Here is a 25,640-nt window from a genome sequence, read left to right as displayed (position 1 = left end):
AAGTGCAGAAGCAGAAAGTGTCTTAACAGCTTTAAAAGCTGTCATACACACAAAGATATAGGAACCATCCTTGGTGGACAGCCAGTTTATCTAGGTTGAAAAATAGAATTAGGGCACTTTGGTGAAGGTACAAAAATGCTCCTAATGCTGTCAACAAGACTAATTATGTAAGGGCTAAAAGAAAGTTGAAGTTTAAAGTTAAATATGTCAGGTGTTCTTTGGAATTAAAATTGGCTATCAAAGTCAAGGACTAATACCATAATATTGTTTAAGTTCCTTAGACATTTTGGTAGGTATTCATTGTCTAACATCTGTCTTAGCTCATTACATCTGAGTGACGCCTCCAGGTGCATCTGCAGTTAACTCCTACTGATGCCTCTAGGCATCAAATATTGCTTGTTCATTTTTGCATCAGTAATTCCAAAACCATGCTATGTACAAGTTTTTTAAAATTTCATCTTAAAGCTTACACAATGCCAAACTCAACTGCATTAATATTTGACCTCTATCTAGTATAGGTAAATAGATATTAATTATTGTTTTTATGATATTAATTTACATAGATATAATTTTCACATGTTTCTAAATATCTCAACAACAAGTAACACAGACAGAACTCCTTAGCTTCTTATGAAATATTTCACCAAGATGAATAAAATGCTGCTGAGACTATGTGTGTAACTTGAGAGGTTGTTGACATATTGTAAGTTGTTTACAAAATATTACAAACATAATAGTTACTGTGTTTACTGTGACTTAACAAATCCAGTTAAAGAACTAGAACCTAAAGAATACTACCACTATAAAAGTAGTTTGTGCTAAAGGGTTTGCCGTTTATACTTCTTTAATAACCCCTATGGTTCGAGAGATATGAACATTTGTTTGAAATGTGAGGACATCAGTTGATTTTGCCAAAAGACTTAGGCTCCACCCATTAGAAGTTACAGTCCAAACCCCTGAGCTCCATTGGAGTGAATGAGCTAAGATGGGTAGTAAATGCATTATTGAGCCATGAAATTTGGCAAATATTTTTATCAAGGGATCTTTAGTGGTGATTTTGGCAGCGGTACCTTGCCCAGTCAGACAGAAGAGGTCATTTGTGGTATACATCTTGTTATTACATGTGATAGTCTTTAGAACTTTAAACCTGAGTAAAACAAATGCTGCAGCTGGGGTAAATAATATAGATGGCTTTTTATTAAGCAACATTGCTGAAAGTTTGTTACCATGTTTAGATGCGTTATTTCAAAACCCATTAAATGTCATGTTCCTAGTGCTTAAAAGAGGCCTTTGTCATTCCATTTCTGAAATGAAAGTCTAGCTGCACTGTAGAAAATTAAAGACCCATAAGTGTTACTTACTTATTGTATATTTTTAGTGTGATATCTGAAATCAGATTGATTTCGATTAAATCTTGATATCTACTAAAATGGCTTAAAATCTGATCACTCATGTCTCATTAACTTGCTATGCTTTTGCTATAATGTTATTGAAGTGCTAGATGAGGGCCTTGTGGTCAATGTCATCTATCTTGATTTTGCCAAAATTTTTGATTCAGTCTCTCATCTAGAAATTATACATATTACAAATCAACTTAGTATCAATCCATTAATCAAAAAATGGGTGTCCAATTGGTTGAAGGGTAGATCATGCAGAGTCAAAATTAATAATTGTGACTCTGATTCTAAGTTTATTGCAGCCAGTGTTCTTCATAGATCTCTCCAGGTGCTTCTGTTGTTGTAGTTGTTCATGTGTGCTTTTCTTGATAAAAGTGATGTATGGCTAAGTAAATCTGCAGAGGATGCAAACATGGGTAGTATCATCACTAGGTATTTGGACCATAATCATTTGCAGAACTATTTAGATCAGCTTTTTCTTTGATCATCTTTAAATGGCATAAAATTCACCACCCATAAATGTACTGTGGTGCATCTTGATTCAAATAGCAATGAATAATCCTATGCTTTTGATAATTCAACTAATTATGGAGGCATCTTGGTAGATAAACACTTGAAGTCTGAAGAACATGTTAAAGTTCAACTGAGAAAGTGCTATAGTTTAATTTGCAATATTTTACAATGCTTTTCCAGTAGGGAGGGAAAGTTATGGATGCCATTACTTAAGACTTCTGTAAGACCCATTCTGGAATACTGTAGATCATTCTGTATGTTCATTTCTTTACAGATTATGAAACTGAAGGATATTCAATGTACTTATACTAAGCAGATTATTGGTATGAAGCAACCTACATATAGGAATAGACTTTAGCAGATTTGATTGTTTTCTATTGGCCATAGATTGTTGTGTGGTGATCTGATACTGATCTATAAATGTCTGATAAACAAAGAATTGGCAATTACTACAGGGGTTAATTTTCTGTAACACAAACTTAGAAAAAGAAATCAAACTCCCTTTGTCCACATACCATATGCTACAGTTTAGGGCTGCTACTTTAAGTTCTTTTTTTTTTTTCATTTCAGAGCTGCAAAGCTTTGGAATATGCTACCATTTGATATTAGAAACATATATAGTATTGACAACTTAAAAAGAAATGCAGGTTCTTAGATGGACCACTGGGGGTTTGAACGTAGTTTATATTATGACAAACTCTTAAATAATTTCTAGTGAGCCCTGAGCTTTGTATTCCTTAGCACTGAACATATAACATTGAGCAAATAATGTCAGAAAGCAAAGTGCACCTCTTATCAACAAATAGCTTTAAAATGTTTGCCGCTTTGCTTTGGCTCACTTGTGCTGTTTGTGGCAGTGTGAAGTGAGTTACAGCATTCAAAGCTGTGAGTACGATGCAGATGTAGTTTTGTAGTACTGCTGTAGGAGTGCCACCATAAGTCTCATTAATAATAAGAATCATACATATGGGCCGCACCATAAAATGTTTGTTAAAAATAGACTCTTACATATGAACTTCCTTACAATAAGATTATTTCTACCTTGATTTTAAATTAAAATTAGAATACTCCACATATAGCAAGTATTTTTATTCCACACTTTTTGTGGTGTCCAAGATGAAGAAAAGTATTTACTAAATCTGATGTGCTCCATGTTACTCTATATTTAGAAAATGTCTTGAAGATCATGCAAGAGAAAGATATAAATGCAAAAACGTCTGCAGTCCAATCTAAGGCTCTTAGCTCTGCTAGTATGAGTCTAACCAATGGATTGTTATTTACTTACTTTTGAATGTTCACTGAACCTCTGTACACTGTAAATATGAATAAATCTCAGCTTAGTTCCACTGTAACATTTACTGGTATACATCACTAATATAACATTGATTAAATGAATTATTTTGTACAATTCTGCATGTTTCTTTTGTTTAGTCATCTCTGTGGCAGTATTAAATACTATATTTTTGTCAACTCATTTTATGCATTTGTGTACAGTTCTCTGCTTGTTTATAACTGTCATTTGGCACAGATCATGAAAGAATAGTTTCTTGTTAACCAGGTTAGTGACGATCACTAAACGTGTAGTGATGCAATAACCACCCATCATATAGGTGATGACAAATGATGAACCACAGCATCAGTCAACTACAGCTCTGCTACACTCACACCTGAACATGTTACAGAAAATCTCACTAATTCACTCAAAATACAGTAGTGCACACATCACAAATGCCTGTGCAATCATGTAAACAACCACAGAATACAAACAAATCACTAAAATATGCATTAACATGACATTTTTCATCTACCCACAGTTTCTTACTTATGTATACTAACTAACTCTGTGATTGCACAACCACAGCTACAATGAAGAACACTTTAGAAAAATATAAAGAAATATCATAGACAGACATAGATATGTGAATGTATAGGTGCACACTCGTGTGTGCACTCGTGTGTATATGCACATGTGCGTGTGTGTCTGTATCTGTGTATGCATGTGTTGGGGGGGGTCATGTGTGTGTGTGTGTGTGTGTGTGTGTGTGTGTGTGTGTGTGTGTGTATTTGTAGGCATGTGTATGTATTAGCCTCCCTACATGCCCCTTCATTTTTTTTACTTGCTCTGTTTTATTCAAATGGAAGTTTCTCTGGTGTTTAATGGTGAATGGTGCAGTAGAAATCCATTCTGCTAAATCAAACCATCCCAGCTTGAAATATGCAGTTCTGCTGCTCCATTTCATCATTGTGCCATGTGATGCTCACATTTGCTTCAGCTTAGGCAAACACCTCCATTTCAGAAGATGTTCATTTAAGTACAATGGTCAATCAGCTAGTGAACTTCCGCTATTTTAGAGATTCATTGAATGGTTTGCTACTGCCTTCAAGACAGAAGCACAAGAGTAAGGCACCTGCCTAGCTGTGGAATGAGGTATTTACAAAAATGCAGTGAAAGTCTCTGTACACCTGTTTTTCGTTTTTTTTTTTTTCTTGCCTAGTATTAAGTTTGAGCAAGCTACAACTGACTATGTGGAATAATACATTTCATAATCTGGAAAAAAAATCCTTACTCTTGGACGTTTACATCCTAAAGTACACCTAGTTATTGACTGCTGCTAAAATGTCAAACAAGAAATACTGGTAATGTAGTACAACACATGACAGAAAGTATATAAATATAAACTACTTTATATAACTAAACTGAAAATTAATCTATATTTGAAATTTTCCCTTACAAAAACTGAAGTAACAAAACCATGACAATGTCAAATACAGTAAATGTATAACATGAGGAAATGGTAGAAAATTCATATTATACACAGGTTTCAGCCACCTCATTAGATTTCCCTAGCTGATGTTAATTAATATTACATGATACTGATATTATAAAATCTAAAATAACTGCCCTGATTGTCAAGCTTCATTGACTGGGGTGATCAAAGTTGTGTCGCAGCATTTGGAATAGCTAACTTAAGATTCCAGAACTTGCTAAATGAATATTACATTCTCAGCGTGTCAATTGTTTAGCAGGAGTACTTCAAAAGACCAGACTTGTTGCTCTCAAATTTGAAAATATTTTGTTACTGCAGAAAAAAAAACACATTGTGGTCCCCGACGTGTCAAGGAAACAACCAAATTGCTCCGTTATTGTATCTAACACAGTGACAAAAAACAGTATGCTTTGTCTGGTTCATTGCTGTATTCTGCCATGGGGCAATTACCCAAGGAAAAACTACCAGTGAAGGAAATACGCAATACAGTCATGCCAGCACAACAGCCACTGAAACATACAATAAAAACAACAGTCGATGACTGCAGAAGTGATTGTGTGTGTGTGGGATGTATATGCATATACATATATGCATATATGTATTCACACACACACACACACACACACACACACACACACACACACACACACACACACACACATAGTACAAGTGCAGATATATCAGATAGCTAGATACACACACACACACACACACACACACACACACACACACACACACACACACACACACACACACACACACACACACACACACACACACACACACACACACACACACACACACACATATCCTAACAAGGGACACTAAGTGGATGTGACACATTCTGCTCATCATAAAACTTGTTGCTTTAACTTACAGCATAAAATCTTTATCAATGCAGACCCCTCCAACACACACACACACACACACACACACACACACACACACACACACACACACACACACACACACACACACACACACACACACACACCACACACACAAATATTTCATATATTAAATGAACTCGGTAAACTAGGTAATCTGGTTGCCAAAAAAGGGGTGAGTAAAGTATGTTCAGCTCACTCCTTAATTAAGCTTGTCTTACAATAACCCTGAAACTAAATCTAACCTTACTACTTTTTAAGTGCACTAATATATGTGGAGCTATGCACTAAACCAATATTACCACATCCTCAGACTTGTAAAACAGCTGCCCAAAGGGCTCATGTGTCACAGCAGCCTGGTTTGGCATTAATATCTGTTTGAAGCATGTTCTAGCTAGCATGTGTTATTACTTGTACACACACACACACACACACACACACACACACACACACGCACTCTCATGCACATGTAACTTCTTCAATTAAGAAAATAAAACATCCATATTTTTTCATATTTTGCTCAGAAGTATTGAAAATATCATTGCATTACAGCAGTGAGGTGTATTTATCCAAGGTAAGGAGTGGTTTAATCAATCTGCCTTTTATGTCATGATCAAACTGTCTTCTTATCAATAAGTTGAACTACAATGAACAATATAAAAAATCCTTCACCAGAAATACTAGTTAAAATGCTTTTATTTTGATAGATAAAAAGTGGCTAGAGTCAAATGACCGATACCTATAAAAGGACGTACCTTCATTTCCTGAAGGCTATTATCAGATTCTTTTTGACAATAGACAAACTTTAAGACAATAGTATGCATGACAGCAAACCAGTAATCCCTAAACAGTTGATTGTAGATTTTTCTATTTACTTATTTATTATAATAGTTAATCATTTAATGTCAGGGGTCCGTTTGATCAGTACGTTTCACTGGCAGCCAAAAAAAAATGAGAATGTTCTTAGCTGTATAGTGTTTTTTTGGCATTTATGGAAAGTGTAGATTTCCACATTATATTTCTGAAATAAAGTGCATTTTACTTTATTTATTGTTCATAGTATTGTTGTCTTCATTTGCTTTAATGTTTATATGAAACATGCTTTTGAATAATTTGGCTTTTTGTTCAGTTGTGTCTTATTGTTACACAACTGACATATAACAAAAAGTGAGGCCACAACAGTGCTACCTGAGAGGCTTTAATTAGAGGAGAATATTTAATTCTGTAGCAAGAGGAACAAATGTAGTGCTGTGCTAAAATTGTTAAACATGCATATTACTGCATTGGTTCGCTGTTTCTTTTAGTAAACCTATTAACGTTTCAGTGGTATAACAGGTTTAGCTTAGTTTAGGCCATTAACATGTAAATAATTCATATAAAAATATTTACTTTTTACATTTTCTAGTGTTCTAAATGTTAGATATTTTTAGATCTGTGTATCAGAGGAAGACCTCATTTATTTGTACTAATGAGCATGGACAATGCATCAAAACTGGAAAATAGGATATCTTTCCCTGTTTTTCCATGTCCCTTGTTTTCCATGTCCCTTTTTAGGTTGTCTCGTGCGCATATTAATTAATAAGTGATCTATAAATAAGTAACAATAACAATATGGCTAGGGAGAAGACAGAAGAGAAAAGGTCGCTGAAAACAAACTGAAAATAATTCAGTTCTGACACGTTGGAAAAATAATGCAGCATCTGAAAATTGTCAGTACTAAATACAACAGCATACTAAAACTGCAGAAATGACATCTTAATAAATAAAGTAGAAAACAAACTGAATGAGTCAACATCACATGGGACTGTAAAGTTAAAAAACTTGAATGGAAAAATTGAAGGCAAAACAAATGCAAAAGCTGAATGAAAAGAAGATAAAGAAGAATAAATCCTGAGTCAGATAATTCATACTATTTATTAGGTTTTGATTTATTTTCTATACATAACTATAGTTTTCTTGGAGCTTATTATATATCTATCAAGATAAAACATAATACAGCTGTATCAACCAGCAGTAACATAGATTCGGACAATTGTTTTTGCTTCAGCATATATTCTTCTGGACTATGATCAGCAGTCACACTAAGTTCAGAAGGGAGCTGTCTATTTTCTTTAAAGAAACTGGGATGAATGGGTAACAGTAGTATCACTGAGTGCTGCTGACTGGTTTTCACAGTCCACGTCAGCAAATGCTGCATTTACAGTTATCCTGTATGAAGAGCAAAGTTCTTAGCAGCTTTAGAACTAAATGTAAATAAAAATGCAGAGAAATGCTATGCACACAGAGTCTGTTTCATGTGTATAAAATGTGGAGAGGGATTCTGTGGTCATTTACACTATTCATCACTTCCGTGATAGCTTACATAGACTCACAGCACCCTAAGTTGTTTAAGGTGCCATGTTCTGTCATTATAACATCCTTTCAAAACTTACTAGAGAACCTCCTCAGCAGAGAAGGATTTCCAAATCTATAATGGTAAAGCCTACATTCAGCAGTTCTTTGCACTTATGAACTAGGGATTGCTAATTATGAATTCCAATAGTCAGCTAAAGAAAGAAATCATATACATACAAAGATAGTAGCATTGATAAATCTAGTGACGGAGTTCTTATCCATTTCCTCCCTGAAATAGGAAACTATTCCTGACAAACAGATGTCATTCACTTTTGAACAAGACATCTTGGATGATACAATCTGACTGGTCTGTAATGCAATTAACATACCTGTTGTTATCAACAGCAAGTAACATATAAAATAAAGGGATTGTTGATATAACAATGTAAACATATTAACTCACCCAGAATCTATCCAGCAAAATTTAGGTGATTTTCCAAAAGCGGTTGCTATGATGATGCAAGATGAATTACAAGAAATAAAAATATTATAGCATATTATTAGCATAATATAAATAGCTTGACATATAACATATGACATAACCTAAGGAGATTCTTACCTGAACAAAATGCATCCAGAACCAGAAACGTTGGTATTTGGGAAAGGGTTACACAGACTTTGGTCTGGTTTATCTGCAGTGTATGTTTGTTTTAAATGTTTGCATATTTTGCAAAACAGTGACAAGAAACTGGAATGTACTACCTTTTGGTCTGCTCAATGCATTGTTTTGTATGTGTGTGTGTGTGTGTGTGTGTGTGTGTGTGTGTGTGTGTGTGTGTGTGTGTGTGTGTGTGTGTGTGTGTGTGTGTGTGTGTGTGTGTGTGTGTGTGTGTGTGTGTGTGTGTGTGTGTGTGTGTGTGTGTGTGTACAAGTCACAGATAGACAAATATACATGCCAGGTTTATTATTATTATTATTATTATTATAAAACGGATGTAAGCCAGTATTATACATTTTAAAAATTAGAGAGTCTACTGGTAATCTGCTTAATGCAGAGTTCAAATGTAGCAAAGACAGACTCCAAGGATGGAGTTAGCCATTATATTCTTGAACAAAATGAAATTCAGATGAATAAACATCAAGGTTAATTTAAATCTCAAATGATCCTAGCCAAACTAATATAATATGAGCTTGCATCTGATTTTTTTTTCTTTCCCTGCATAACATTTTATCTACTGCTTTACCTCCCTTCTGTTACATTTTTCCACCAGTTTTTTTTTAATTCTTCCTATCACTTAAATCTACTATAACTGATGTGTGTGTGTGTGTGTGTGTGTGTGTGTGTGTGTCCGCCCGCTCATGTGCATATGTATATATATATATATATATATATATATATATATATATATATGTGTGTGTGTGTGTGTGTGTGTGTGTGTGTGTCTGTGTGTGTGTATGTATATGAGTGAAATAGAAATGCATTTGGCTGATAAGTTATTTAAGTATTGTCTTGCAGTTAGCACAGAAGATTAAGGCTCTACGCTGTTAATCGGCCACTTGCAGTAGCCACGGGTACAGGATTTGATTCCTTCTATCTCCATTTGCCTGTTTAATGACTCTGCTCAAGTACTCAAGTCAGTTATTAAGACAGTACTCCAATGACACCCCTGAAAAGGGACTCTTGTATCCAATATGCTTACCTGATTAACAGATGACTAAATAAAAAATCATACTGCTAGCATATTTTACAATAACTGCAGTTTCACTTTGTGGAAACTTTAATTAGTGAAAATGTTAATGGAAATGTCATCTCAACTGGTAAAAACCAAATACCCAAAAGTGAACGTCACCTTGTCAATATACAAAAAATCCCAAGTGAAGGAAACATGTTCCAAGAAAAGATACGACTGAATAAAAACACCAGTTAAATTTATTCCAGTATATGACAACGGTAAGCGCTTTCACAATAACTCAGTATTGCTTCATCAGACCAAGGATAACAACTGACATAGATCTTTAAATAACATTTCTAAATCTCAAAATTCAAAATAGCCATTCAGAAGCTAGCAGATCTAAAATCAATTACAATTTAAAGAGAAAGTAACTAATTCCTAATTTAAATTGTATGTACGATACATTAGATAACATTATAGCTTCTAAGCAAATTTCCTTACAGCTCATGTTACATACATACAAGATACTATAAACTTTCAACAAATAAAGTAAATAAAGTAAAATAAGAATAATAAATAAAACTGTATCATGTATTTATAATTATAAATGTGGCTAAAAGATACATATATAAATACAATATCTAAATATAAATACGATCTATAATGAGTACAAATACTTGTGCAATTTGCAAATTATGATATATTACTACATGTTATGACTGTATATAAACTATAAATATTATAAACGTTTCTTACATTTATTAACCCTTCTAAGCTTCAAAACAAATACATGTGCAATTTGCAGAGCATAATATATAACTACATGATATAACTGTATGTAAACTATAAATATTATAAACCTTTCTAACATTTATTAACCCTTCTAGACTTCAGAACAGGCTTCAGTGGGACACTGTCATTCAGACCGTGTCCCCTATGAGAGCCCAAGCGTAAAATCCACTGCAATTCTAAGGTTTCCATTTTATTAACTATATCTCCCATCCTTACATTTTCATCCACCACTTGCAACACTTGAAATAAAAATGTATGTTGTGATCCTTCCTTTAAAAAGTGTTTGGCTAAAGCACTATATTCTAAACCTTTATTAATGCAATATATATGATCCCTAATACGTTCTCTAAGATGTCTATTTGTTTTACCTATATAAAATTTAAAACAACATATGCAATGTGCACAATATACTACATTTTTTGTATTACAATCAGCTTGGGTCCTTAATTCCCAAAGTTTGTTTGTCTCAGGATGTCTAAAAAATATAGACTCATCTATATATTGACAATGGGCACACTTCCCACATTTATGTGTCCCATTCAAATTATTCACTCGAGAAGGTATTATATTGGCATTTCCATTACATAACAATTGTTTCAGATTCTTCTTGTTCTTATATATAAAAGTAGGCTGACGCCCCAGTTTAGCTGTGGTTTCAAGATCTGTGAGAAGTATGGACCAATTCCGTTTAACACTCTGTTGTATATTAGAAATATTCTGAGTGTATGTAAGAATCAATGGTACTTGATCCAATGTAGATTTCATTTTTCTATTCATGGGTCTATTGCTATAATAGGGATGGGCACGATTCATCCTCTCATTGGTCACCTCTCTACAAATTCGAGTAATCTCAACTCTGTCATAGCCTGATATCTCAAATGCAGTAGCTAGTTGGGTCAAACTTGATGTAAATTCTTGTTCTTCACATGATAACTGAGATACCCTGAAAGCTTGACCCTTCATTATTCTTTGGAAGGTGAATCTCGGATGCATATTATTTCTATGCAAATATGTTGGACAATAGCATGCCTTCCTATATAGTTTAGTAGACAGCAAATTGCCCATTTTAGTTACTGAAACATCAAGGAATTCCATTGATTTAGTGGAATACTTCATAGTAAATTTCAAAAAAGGGCTACTATTGTTCAGGTAATTATGAAATTCTATTAATGCATCCTCATCACCCTCCCAAATGAGAAAAAGGTCATCGACAAAACGTTGATAAAACCCTTTATGTGAATTCTGCTTATTTAATATGAATTGATATTCCTATTCTACCATAACAATATTGGCATAAGTATTTGCACAGCTGGTGCCCATAGCAACACCAGCTGTTCGCCAATAACATGTATTCTGAAAAATGAAAACATTATGTTCTAATACTATCTCCAGTAACATACATAAGAAATCGATACGTGTTGGTGTTATCTTTCCTAATCTCATCATGAATTTATGTACCATATTAATTCCTTCGTTATTTAGACTACAAGTAAATAAGGAGGTGACATCAAAAGTTACTAAGAATTCCGCTTTGGAACTTTCATGGTATTCCTTATATAGATCTCTTAGAACTTGTTCAGTACTTTTTAATATTATAGGACATTCATTAAGGTAATCCTTAAGTTCCTTATCTAAGTATACTGATATTAGCTCAGTCAACCATCCTGCTCCTGCAACTATGGGGCGTAATGGTGGTTTATATGCATTTGTATGGATTTTAGGTAGCCCTTTTATTTGAGGTATTAAAGGTTCTGCTACCATAAAAATTCAAATAATGGTTTATCTATTAGTCCTGTAGACAAACATTCAGTTAGATCATTAGCTATCCTATTTCTTAAGATCTCAACAATATTAAAATCAACTTTCTTGAAGGTAGTGATGTCAGATAACATTTCAAGCATAGTTTCAGAATAATATTCATAGTCTAAGATCACAATAGGACCACCTTTATCTGATGGTTGAATTACAATATCGTTATTATTACATAATTTGTCAAGTGCTTGTCGTTCAAATGATGTCAGATTGCTTTTATTATTACTATTATGAAAATAAACAGCCTCATATATATCATTCTCACATGCTTTAATGAAAATGTCAACATTGTGTGGAAGTTGAGGAATATAGAGACTATGTTTTCTATAACAGGAACTAATAGGATGTTCTTGCATTTTAAATATAGATTTTAAAGCCACATTTCTACAAAATAAACAAAGTTCTATCAAAAGTTCACTAACATCAGTCGAGGTAGTAGGGATAAACCCTAGCCCTTTTTTCAACAGTGAAGTTTCAGCGTCACTCAGTACATACCTGGAAATATTCCAGATCAATTGTCCTGATAGCCCCACATCTTTTTCAATGTTCGGGGGTTCACATGGGCTGGGGGTTCCTTGCGCTTGCTGTTCCCGCATATTATATCATGTCCTTCTGTTTGCTTCCGCTGATTTTTGAACGGTAGTGGTAAATTCGGAAAAACCTGTTGATTCTGTTGGTTTAAAATTTTCCGGCAAACAACTGTCCCTCCACTGATGTTAGAATCACTATTCTGGTCACTATTAAATGCTTCAGAGTTAGATTCCATTAGATCTCCCATGGAAGGTGTAGAATAAACAGAAGATCCCTGCTCGGGTGTATTAGTAACGGTGGATGATGAGCTCGACCGCTGTGCATTATCCAGATTTCCTGTTCCTATTGCCCTCACGGTAACAGCATTCACATTGGCTTTGAGTTGAATTGTTAATACAGGCTGCTGAATAATGTGTGATGTACTGCTCATGTTCTGAACAACATTATGTTGTACTGTCCCTTCTCTTGAACGTGGCCAAGTAAACACATGTTGATTAGAGAAATCATGTAGATCTCTTGCTATTTTTCGTTTCTTTTGGGTGAGCAGCCTTTGCTCATATACACCAATTTTGTCTATTAAATCATTGACAAAGAGCTCAGTATTTTCTTCGCCGGCTAATTCAGCTAATTCGCGTTGTTGATTATAAATTTGTTCTGTTAAATCCGTCTCATGTGGATAAAAAAAGTCAACCAATAACTGTAGATAAGCTTTGCTTGTATCCAGATTTATCTGTTGCCATTTGGCCAACAGTACAGAATATGTAGTGCCATATGAGGGCATGTTTAGCACTCAAAGCCCTCTAGGCACTATGTTCAAACTTATACATGCATCTAGATGGAACCTCTGGCATTGCAAACACTTATGTTTATAAATATTATTCTCTATTGCACGTTTTAAATTGTGTATAGAAATGTCATTATTACTATGTGCAGCCGATACCTGTTGAAACGCTGCTGTTTCTTCAGTTAGTAAAGGATTACGTACTCCTTTCAAAAAGTTGAAAAGACGATGGTCATTTGTTACATTCTCCATTTGATTCCCTGTATTTATTCCATCTTTAGTTGTGTTTCCTTCTGCCATATCGCACATGTAATCACCAAATACCCAAAAGCAAACGTCACCTTGTAAATATACAAAAAATCCCAAGTGAAGGACACACATTCCAAGAAAAGATACGACTGAATAAAAACACCAGTTAAATTTATTCCAGTATTTGACAATGGTAAGCGCTTTCACAATAACTCAATATTGCTTACTGCAGTGGTGGTGCTGCGGTAGCGTTGTCGCCTTACAGTTAGACGTTGCCCGTTCGATTCTCAGTTAGAGCGTCTTCTGTGTGGTGACATGCGTGAATGGGTGTTCCTTCATTGAAGGTTGTGCATTACGCTCGGCAAGCCAGCATGTAAAAATCTACTGCCAATCATTAGCGGACCGGAGTTCCTCTGTGGCAACCCCTAACCGGGAAAAGCCGAAATACATAAACAAAAACATTATTACATTAATATTAATATTATAATATATATTACATTAATGTATTGTACATACAATTTAAACTAGGAATTAGTTACTTTGTCTTTAAATTGTAATTGATTTTAGATCTGCTAGCTTCTGAATGGCTATTTTGAATTTTGAGATTTAGAAATGTTATATAAGGATCTATGTCAGTTGTTATCCTTGGTCTGAAGCAATACTGAGTTATTGTGAAAGTGCTTACCATTGTCAACTCGTAAAAATATGAATCCCCTGCAGTTTGCAGTAGGTTATCAGAGGAACTAGACACTTTGTGAAAACCCCTGGAGTAGTAGACAGAACAAAGAGTAAGGCCGATAAGAAAGAATGTGATCCAGACACACAACACTTTCAGAAACAGCTGGAACCTGGATGAATGCAAATGTGAAGATGTGCATCTTTTAAATCTAAGGTCAATAAATCACTTAAATGAGGAAGAATGGGTAATAAGTTGTGAATTGACTACATACTAGATATAGGCACTTTCACAAACTGGTTCAGGAAAGAATGATGCAGAACTGGTCTCAAAGAATCTTCATTCTTTGAAACCAGAAACATTCTTTAATAAAATCCTTCTCCTGACAGAGGAAGACAAAGAACTTCTATTTCCCCATGAGACAGCATATACTTCTAAGACATGATGAAAAAGAACAGTTAGGTTTGGTGGATGAAGAAGAATCCCCTGGAAAGGAGGGAGAACCTCCCACTGCCATATGTAGCCTTGATGAATTCCATTCAGGATCCATTTGTCTAAAATAATATTTTGCTAAAGAGAGAAATGGAGCTTCAGACTTCTGAGGAGTATTAAAGGGCTGCCGGGGTGGGAGGGAGACCAAGATCCCTCATATAGTCATTATGATTTATTGGACTGTCCTTTGTTCAGAGTGGTTCCTGTTTTCTTTTTGGAACTTCACTACCATTGCTTTTTTAAACATTTTGTTACCAGCATTTTGTTGGGACTATGTATTTTGCTTTTTACTAAAGTTAGATGTGGGAGCAAAGAACCCTTTGGAAATCTTAGAGAAGGAAAGGTGACAAATCTGAGAGATTCCTTGAATGAGCTTTCCCTTCTCGTCGCACTTTTTGATGAATTCTGCAGCAGAAAGTCCAAAAACTAGAGCCCTGTCCAACAATGAATTCAAAACTTATTTTTTGACATTTTCTGGGAGGTTCTGAGAACACAATCAGCCAAACCTCCTCAGAATAGTTCCAGTGGTGTCAACACTAGAGGTAGAATCCACAGAGTCATAAAGGTAGAGTCCACAAAGTCACAGGTACATTTAATCAATCATTAGTGATATACAAAGCATATTTTTCCTCACAAGAGGAAACTGATGCCAAAACATTGCTCATACTGCCACAATTAGATAAACGTCAACATATGAGTCTGAAAATTTAGAATTATAAAAATGAAAGTTGCAGAAGCGTACACTTTTTCCCAAACTTGTCAAAAGCCTTCCCGTGTTTGTTAGAAGGAGAAGGATTAAAATTAACAAAGTACTTAGCAGCTGAGTTTACTAAAGCAGTAGCTGCTGTATCAGGTCTGGGATTATTGTATAAAACCTTAACATAATCTATCTGCTTTTTTAGGGAAAGCAAGTTTACTGTCAGGGAAATTGCAGGCTGTAAAAAAATATCCTCCAAAGCAAACAAAACTGAAGTGATAAGTGAAGGTTTTGGAAATTTCAGTTGTAACAAATCATAACATTTTCTGGGTAATGGAGAAACCTCATTATTTTCCACTGAAAACATTGATTCCTCCTGGAAATAGTACCTCAGAAAGATAATCCTTCACAGGGAGAATCAGATACCACACTGTGTTCAGAATCTCAACCAGAAATCTTATAAGAAAGACTGTATCTGTCCCTTCAAATCCCCCTATAGGTTCAATGTCTTGAATCCCTTCAGGAAAAGAGGAATCCCCTTTTCTCTTACCTGAAACAGCATGATAAGAAGGGTCAAGAGCCTGCACAATACCTTGAGCCAAGCCAGCTAAAATACTCCTGTCCAGTGTAACTGATGCAAGAGAAGACAAATGTTTAGTTTTCTGTTTCTTTATGACAATAGTTTCTAAAGAATCAGACCCAGTTTTGCCAATAACAACTTGTTTAGGGATGAGCACAGCATTCTAGCTAACAGGGGCACTTTCCCTGCTACTTTGCCTATAAATGACAAATGTGGTTCTCCCTTCCCCCAGTAAGATGACACCAACAGCCACGGAGGACATGTCTAACCCCTTGTCTATTGTGACTTTATGGACTACAACAGAGAGATCCAAATAAAAAGATGAGTGGTCTGAGGAGCCAGCTTTGGCCACAGCAGAGTCATCCACCTGCAGCTGAGGCAAATTACCAGCTTGCTGTACTGGTAAAGACTGCTTAACAATCTTTTTTTTTTTTTTTTTTGGCGCTGGAAGAGGGTCCAACAGAGGAACCAGTATGTTATTCAATGGCCAATGCTCAAGCCGAAAATGGTGCTTGATTCCTGGGGAAGGTTAATAGCAATATTCAGTAAAATAGGAAATTAGCAAAAAATAAATAAATACATAAATAAAAAGTACTTTAAACACTATTCACAGCCCCAAAATTAAAATAATAGTTTCTCTACAGGAAAAATTGTTTTAAGCAACTTTTAACCAAAAAAGTCTTCCCTTTTAAAAGTACATAAAAAGTCACAAGACAGTCAACAAAAAAAAAAACTTTTTCCGAGCTTAAAAGTAAGTTTTTTCTAACAAAAAGTAAAGTAGAAGTTTTTTTTCTCCTGAAAGGATCTTATGTTCCCAGCTATGACACAGCCAACTGTTGAGCCTCAAAAGCCCTCAGAACAGCACTCTTCTCAGTGACAAGAAAGTTCTGAAGGGCTTAGCATCCAAACTTGAGCCGACTAACAGTTTGGTCATGTTGAAGATGGCTTGAAGCTTTGGAAGTTGGGTGGATGTTACTTCCTAGACAGGATATAAACCATATAGTTTAGGCTATTGCAGCAGTAATTATAATGATGAACACTTAGGGTCAACTTTCTGTAATTAAAAAAATGCCCTTCAGAACTTTCTTGTCACTGAGAAGAGTGCTGTTGAAGGTGCCCTGAAGCTTTGGAAGCTGGAAGCCTGTTGCATCCTATGTAGGATATAAACTATATAGTTTAGTCTATTGCAGCAGTGATTATAATGACGAACATTTAGGGTTAATTTCTGTAATTAAAAAAATGTTCACTACAAATGCTGTAAATAAATAAATAAATAAATATGTAAATAAATAAATGCCAGAAGAGTTGTAGTATCAATTCAGAAATATAATGGATATATGTTGAAAGATTTTTATTTGGCTAAAATATTGTTTCCCAGCATAAGGCTGCTGCAGATGGCATGTTCCCTTGCACAAAGAACAGTCTTCGAGCTTATTATATCACATCCAGAGGAGCAGAAGGGGGGTTATATTTCTCTAAATTTTGGATTAGCAGTCTTTCCCCTACAAAAAAGTCCCTTTCAAAAATCATGTCATTCTCATGACCTCTCGTTGATGTTGTCTTGAGCTTCTGATATGGTATCACATATTATCTCTTCAAGCTGAGGCCAAGATTCAGTAAAATAGCATGCAGAAATTAGGAACCTAATATCAAATAGTATAGGTCCATTACATACTAATATGGACCAGAGGAACACAACAGTATACAGTCAGCAAATGAAAAAAAGTACAATCAAGAATAAAGTCATACTAAGCTGCACAATAAAGGATGGGAACAGTGACATACAATAGAAGCAGAAGAGTGTCTAATGCACATATTCCCCACCAACAGAGTGCTGCAATACACAAACAAGCATGCACAGACCTGCAATAGAAAATGAGATTAGCTTCCTAATGCATGCATAGACCTGCAATGGTAAAGGAAATAACTACCTAATATACAAAGTTGTAGAAAAAATCTCAAATATTGTATCTGTTGTAACTAGACTCTGGTAAGATATTCAGGTGAAGACCAGACGAATAGAAATTGGTTATCTTCGCTATCTAAAAAAACATACATCTAGTTGCCTTCATATTGTATCACTAAGTATGCAGTCATAATCATAAATAAACTGATACTAGATAAATATCCAAAACAAGGTGAATGTAATTGGATATGAACATAGTAGTGTTGTTTTCTAAAGGTAGCATAGTGCACAAGGCTGCAACAAGAAAACATATTACAAAAACCTCAAAAAATTACTCAAATATCCTTTATGTGTATAGAATTCTAACTAGACAACTCACAACTCCTACTTACCCCCTCCAAAAAAGTACTCCTTTTCACCCCTAAAATATTTTTCCAAATCAAAACTCTTATCAAAATTGCTTTACAAAATAACAACCTGATTGAACAGGCCCCTAACACCCAACTCTTTGGAGTCACCATTGACGACAACATGAAATTTGACCTACACTTCCAAGCTATTATTAAAAAAACACACCAAAAGCTTGGCCTCTTATGTAAAACAAAAACCTAGAGAAACCATAGCTAAGGCCTACCTCCTACCTACAAATCTGTATGCCTCACTACTCCTTACTGTCCTACAAATGTCAATACAAACAAAGCTGGAACAATGCTTCAAAAAAATAACTTGATTTGCTGTTTATCCCCCCCTTTAGAACTCATCACTGTTCCACCTTTAAACAACTAAATTGCACTGAACTCCCAAACCCCCTCCACTATAGTTAGCTGCTACTAGCTCATATTCTAATATACCACCCCAGTATGTATTCAGCACTAAACGGCATGCATCAACACTACCCCTTACAAAAGCTCTTCACTCGGAAGACAAACTCCTGCTCTCCATCAGTAAGGCCCAAATTGTATTGGGGCCTCATTATACTCAGACTCTGTAGCTACCCTCTGGAATGCCCTCCCAATGCTCTCAGGCCTCTTGAAAATTGGCAGGCATTCCAAACACATGTAACAGAAAACCTGTCAACATCCTGGCTCTGTAGCTGCACATCTCCAGGATAAGTATAACATCTCTGCTTCCCTTTTCATATTCTACTACCTTCTACTCTCTTCTACTTTGTTATCAACTATTGCTCTGTCACCCACCCTGCCTTCTACCTATGCCTCTCTTAACTCTTTCTTGACACTTGTTTCATTTATATCTCAAAATTAAATCAACCTTTTGCTACACACTCTTTCTAAATGACTCAGTACTGTATTGTGATATCTACTATTTAGCACATTGGATGTCACAGTGGTGCAGCAGTTAGCATTGTCACCTCACAGCAAAAGGATCTCTGGTTCAATTCTTGGCTGGAGTCCCATCTGTGCAGAGTCTGCATGTCCTATCTGCGTTCATGTGGATTTCCTCTGGGTGCTCCGGTTTCCTCCCACTTTCCAAAGACATGTGTCTGGAGCTTTTCTCCTAGGGCCTCTGCCGAAACCCAGTTTCCTCCCACATTCCAAAGACTTGTCTGCAGTGTTTTTCCCTGGGCCTCTGCTGAAAATTGGGTCTGTCCCAGTCAGACTTTCCCATCAAACAAATGTTACATAAATAAATCTAACAGCTTATGCCATGTTCATCATTCCCACTGATGCAGAAGACTTTAGACTATATGGGGTAATTAAAGTCAAAGTAAAGTAAAGTCAAAGTAAAAGCCTCTTCATCCTGGGAGTAAGATGGATATGGATAGACAAGCCTAAACAACCAATCAGATAATTCAAATTCAAAGTAAACCCTGAAAGAATCATGAACATGAATGAGGGATTTGTTCTTAGTGGCACCCTATCCCTATGGAAGGCCAGCTAGGGTTCACCCACCATTAGGGGATACTCCTCTTGCAGAAGTCAGAGCAATGAGAAGACTATTTCTCCATGTAATGAACTCAAATCTGCCTGATGTGCAGGTTCAAATGGAGATGTTGTTAATTGGCCAGCACAAAGTTAACATCCCAAGAAGGAGCAATCTGTGTGGTAGTTTCAGGTGCAACACTCCTTTTAGAAACTATTTTACTAAAAACATTGAAGAAAATGGAAGGTCCATGTGCAATATGCTGAAATGGCTGCAAGATGTACCGTGACAGTTGGGAACAAAAGGTAAGAGACTAGTAACTCACGCAAATATCTGGGTAGCAGTGATACATAACCCTTGATAGGGTACTGATTATCGGCTAGGCACCAACTAAAACATTTCTTACACTTGTCAATATAAGGTTTTCATGTTGCATTTTTTTTATTCCTTTAGCACCTGTTGCGCATCCTCTGAAAACAGGACCCTAAAAGAAATTAGAGTTGAATCATCCAGGCAGTTAGTTGAGGATGTCTGATTTCAGGGTGTATGAAACTCTTCTCTTGTGTAAGTATGTTCATTTTGTGAGAAAGCTTATGGTAATGGCCCTTAGCCAGTACCATAAGAAGGGAGAACTAGTGTCACCTGAGCCAAAAGGAGGTAGGTCACTGCAGTTATTTTTATAGAGTCCTTCTGAATCTTCAGAACTAGTCTGGATTTCAGTGGAAAGGGTGGAAATACACAAATAAACATTCCTGGCCATGGAAATGAGAATGCATATGTTTTCCAGGCTTGTTTGCAAGAATATCTACCACCTAGTCTCCACCAGTGCAATTCCTTTTTTACAATGCTCAAAACTAGAATCTGAAAATAAAATATGATGCAAATGCTGGGTCTATGCTTTTTTAGAAGTCATTAAATTTTCTCAAATGTAACCTGGTGACAGGGATCATGAGAATCACAAATGTCATGAACCCCAGGATTCTGAGATACATAGTGGCTGAAGTCTGAGACTGAGTTCAGACGTTCAGGAAAGTTTCCAGATAAAAATTTACCTTCTCCAGCATCAAAATAAGTCTTTTAATCCAGGGTGTCATTAAGACATCCTAGAAAGAGAATCCTGTACAATGGGGTCAGGGAGGATTTCTGGATACTTATCTAGAACCCCAGATGCTTCAGAAGAGATGAAGCCAAAGATAGGTAAGTCATCTAAATGAGGAAAAATGTGAATGCCATTCAGTCTGCAATGACTGCAATGGCCAAAAGAGTAATGCAGAGAACTGCAAATCTGAAACATTTCCTAAAGTCTTTTAGGTCCAATGTTGCCATAAAGCTTCCTTGGGGAATGAGAGGTAACAGAGTCTGAAGGATCAATATCTTGAATTTGGGTACTTTAACATACAGATTCAGGAAGGAAAGATATATAATTGTTCTCCAAGAAGATTCTTTTTTTTTTGGTACCAGAAATATTCATAAATGCAGAAGAACCTGAAGAAAAACTTCTGTTTGGTTTGGAGGGTTGGAGAAACTCCCCTGAAAGGAGATGTTTGAATCCAGTGCCAGCTTTATGAATCTGTCACAATTTGTTGCCAAAGGAGAATGCACAAAGCCAGTAACTGGGACAGGTTTTGACAGACTGGAGCAGAGCAGGAAGGGAGGGGGTGGGAAGAATGTCAACACAGTAATTTTGAAGTTACAGAATGCCCCTTTTTAGGAAAGGATCCTTGTTTCTTAATGTTCACCTCCAGCCATCTATTTTTTCCACTGTTTGGCTTGAGAAGGCAGAGATTGTTTATTTTGTTTCTTAGATTTGAAAGAGGGTCTGGGAGATTTATGAGGATGTGGGGCTGACTAATCTTAAAAAAACTCACTGGATGGTCTGCACCTGTCGCCCCTGGGATTCAGGTTACTGGCTAAGGCTCTTGCCATCCCTATAGTGCCTTTTTTAGGCAAACTTCAAAGGACAAAACCACCACCGTAACAGGTACAAGCATGCAAAATCTGAAGGTAATGCTACTCAATGCTAGAAGTCTAAACCTCAAAATGCACTCTCTCGAGGCACTCCTAAAAATGGAGAACATCGATATCTGTGCAGTAACTGAGACCTGGTTCAAGGCTCCAGAGAGCACCCCTGCAATACCAGGCTACAACTCTTACCACACTTTTCGGCCACCAAACCAGGACCGAAACACTAAAGGTGGAGGAGTGTCAATATTCACCAAGGATATTCACACCACCAGGCTAGTTGGCCAACACAATGTGTCTGAAATTCTCCAAGTGCAACTAACACTAGGTAAGACTGCAATCCAAATTGTAGCTTGCTACAGATCCCCCACCATACCCCAAGATTCTCACTACACCTTTTTAAACATACTGGAAAATATTAAGATAGAACCAAACACCCTAATACTGGGTGATTTTAACTACCCTGCCATTAACTGGGAAAACTACTCATGTCCCAACACCTTTGCACCTTCACACCACCAGGCTAGTTGGCCAACACAATGTGTCTGAAATTCTCCAAGTGCAACTAACACTAGGTAAGACTGCAATCCAAATTGTAGCTTGCTACAGATCCCCCACCATACCCCAAGATTCTCACTACACCTTTTTAAACATACTGGAAAATATTAAGATAGAACCAAACACCCTAATACTGGGTGATTTTAACTACCCTGCCATTAACTGGGAAAACTACTCATGTCCCAACACCTTTGCAAGCGGTTCTTGGAATTCATAAATTCCAATGCCCTGGATCAACTAATCCATAGTCCCACCAGGGGCTCCAATATCCTAGACCTGGTCATTACCAACATGGCAAATCAATGCTCCATACCTATGGTCACCCCTCGTTAGTCAGGTCTGACCATAAGCTAATTACCCTTAACATCCACATCCCACACCCACTCCCCAGTAAAGAAACCACCATAAAAAACTTCTCCAAAGCCAACTTCATGCTACTCAAGTCAGAAGTGACAAACTTCATGACACCCATGCAGACGGGAACTGAAAGTTCAACTGCGGAATCCTACACTAAGGCACTGTACGAGCACATCCACTCATGCATGAATCGTGCCATCCCAAATAGAACCAAAATGCTCTCATCCAAAAAAAGGAAGCCAATCTGGTGGTCCCCTGCCATAAACAAACTTTACAACAAAAGGAAGAAACTTTTGCAGAAAAGAGGAAAATCCCAGGATTCAAAAAACTCCCTTTCTAGCCTCAGTAAGAAACTGAGATGCCTCATAAAATCCTCCAAAGCTAGTTATGAAAATAAAATTGCCAAAGATTCCAAAGACAACCACAAAGCATTCTATAACTATGTCAAGAATCTAAATGGCAATGCTCAGATCTGCTCTGAGCTAAAACAGAATGGCAATAAATATACTGATCCAAAGGATATTGCCCATATCCTGGCAGATCGATTCAGTGCCAACTTCACCCCCCTCTCACCCCCTAAATGGCCCACCTCAATACCAGAAGATTGCCAAATTCCAGTAATAACGGCCACACAGGTACAAAACGCACTCTCTAAAGCCAAGAATACAGCATCCATGGGACCAGATGACATCCCGGGCTGTGTACTACATGAACTACAATATGAACTGGCACCTCACCTAAGTGTCATGTTTAATCATAGCCTCACCTCAGGTTTCGTGCCCACTGAGTGGCGCAGAGCTACAGTTATCCCAATCCACAAGGGGGATCCACCTTGGATCCCAGAAACTACCGTCCCATCAGTCTGACAAGCCTTATCTGCAAGGCCATGGAGCGTATTATCATGGAACTTATAAACAAAGACATTGGCAACCTTCAAACACTGGACCCCACCCAGTTTGGGTTTGTGAAGGGCCGATCTTGTCTCCTGAACCTGATTGACTTCTTTGAATCAGTCTCCAGAGCCATGGACAAGGGTAAGGTGGTCCACACAGCCTATCTAGACCTTGCCAAGGCTTTTGACACCATCCCCCACTCTGGAATCATAGATAAACTTACTAAGTTGGGTATTAATCCCTATGTCACCCAATGGGTTGCTAAATGGCTAAATGATAGAACCCACACTGTAAAAGTAGCCGACTCCAAATCCAGCTCCAGACAAGTGACAAGTGGAGTACCTCAAGGTTCAGTCCTGGGGCCGCTCTTGTTTGGCATCTACTTCTCTGAAATACAGGTCAACACTAAGGGACTCTGGCTAACAAAGTTTGCAGATGACTGCAAACTGGGAGCCATTATTGAATCCCCAAATGATGTGGATACTCTACAAAAGGGCCTTACAGAAACAGATGCTTGGTGCCAGAGCCATGGGCTCAAGCTCAATGCCAAGAAATGTATTGTTATCCCCTTTGGGAAAAAACATGTATCCATGAATTACCATATAGGTGGCAGTACACTAAACACAGAAAGTGTGATAAGAGACTTAGGGACACATGTGGACAGTGGTCTCACCTTCGATAACCACATCGCCACAACAGTCAGGAAATCCTTCTATGTGGCACACCTCATCACGAAGGGCTTTTCATCCAGAAAAAGGAGGTCATTGTCCCACTGTACTCATCCCTCATTAGACCCATTATAGAATACAACGCCCCATTTGGTATGTACCTCTCAAGACATCTGCAACAACTGGAAAGGCCTCAGAAATACCTCACTAAAAGAATCACAGGCCTAAAGCAGATGCCCTACGCTGACCGCCTTAAAAAACTCCAGCTATACTCTGTCGCATATCATCTACTCAGAGGCGATCTCTGCTTAACATACAAGGCCATGTCAAACCCAGAGCTGTTGGACATGCTACACTTAAAGAAATCCCAATCCCTCAGAGCTACACGCTCCAGAGATCTAAACCTTGTCATCACAATAAACAAAACATGCTGGAGGGATAGGTTCCTGACCCAGAGACTCCCCAGACTCTGGAATAGATTGCCCATACATGTCAAGCAGAGTGCCTCTTTGGACCTCTTCAAGAGGAACCTTGATGTTTGGATGGGAGAAAGGAAATTCACCCCAGGGATCACGTCAGTCGCCCTGCTAGACAGGGGTCCAGGAAAGTAAATAATGTGGGAAGAAATAGCCAGGGAATGGCTAGGCTTGTATAGGCCCTAGGGCTGATAGCCTAGTACCAACCTATGAACCTATGAACCTATGAATTATTTCCCCTGTCTTATCAAATTGTTTGAGGACTTGAGTATCAGATAGAAAACATTTGGTTATATACAAAGGCATATTTCCTGAAAATATTAGCCCTAGACACAGAATCTGCATAATCATACACACTCCTTAAGGCATGCTTAGATACTTGAGGAATGTTGGAGACAATAGAACTGAGGCATTACCTTTGGGGCAGAGTGGTTACTAGACCTCAAACTATGACTTCAATAATTAGCTTCATTCTTTGTTTCATTCTAAGGTGATACACAATCTGTCAGCCTGGGATGACATGATCGACAGACCTCGATGCTGTACCAGAGATGGTCTTCATTTGTCACCCCTGGGATTTTGGCTCCTGGCCACCCCCATAGTGCCTTTTTTAGGCAGTGTCGCAAGACAAAATTCTCATCGTAAAAATTCATTCTAAAAAGAACCTCAAGGTTGTGCTACTAAATACTAGGAGTCTTAACATGAAACTGCAATCACTGGAAGCAGTCTTCATCTTGGAAGACTTAGACATTTGTGC

The 25,640-nt window shown here is 37.0% G+C and overlaps 1 protein-coding gene across 2 annotated transcripts in view; it reads right to left on the bottom strand.

Moving 5' to 3' along the window:
• Positions 1–8,622, bottom strand: part of LOC122815359 (solute carrier organic anion transporter family member 1A2-like) — a 420,483-nt gene extending 411,861 nt beyond the window's left edge. The window contains exons 1-2 of one of the 2 annotated variants that reach the window (XM_044087813.1): positions 8,519–8,622; positions 8,363–8,408 (exon numbers count right to left, since the gene is read on the bottom strand). The gene's annotated coding sequence lies outside the window, so the exon portion shown is untranslated. The remainder of the gene's footprint in view (positions 1–8,362; positions 8,409–8,518) is intronic. The other variant, XM_044087814.1, reaches the window with a different exon arrangement.
• Between the last annotated feature and the right edge of the window lie 17,018 nt (positions 8,623–25,640).

This window comes from Protopterus annectens, chromosome 11.part0, assembly GCF_019279795.1.
Source record: "Protopterus annectens isolate FY-2018-M chromosome 11.part0, PAN1.0, whole genome shotgun sequence".
In the NCBI taxonomy this organism is placed as follows: domain Eukaryota; kingdom Metazoa; phylum Chordata; order Ceratodontiformes; family Protopteridae; genus Protopterus; species Protopterus annectens.
This window is presented reverse-complemented; position numbering and strand designations above follow the sequence as displayed.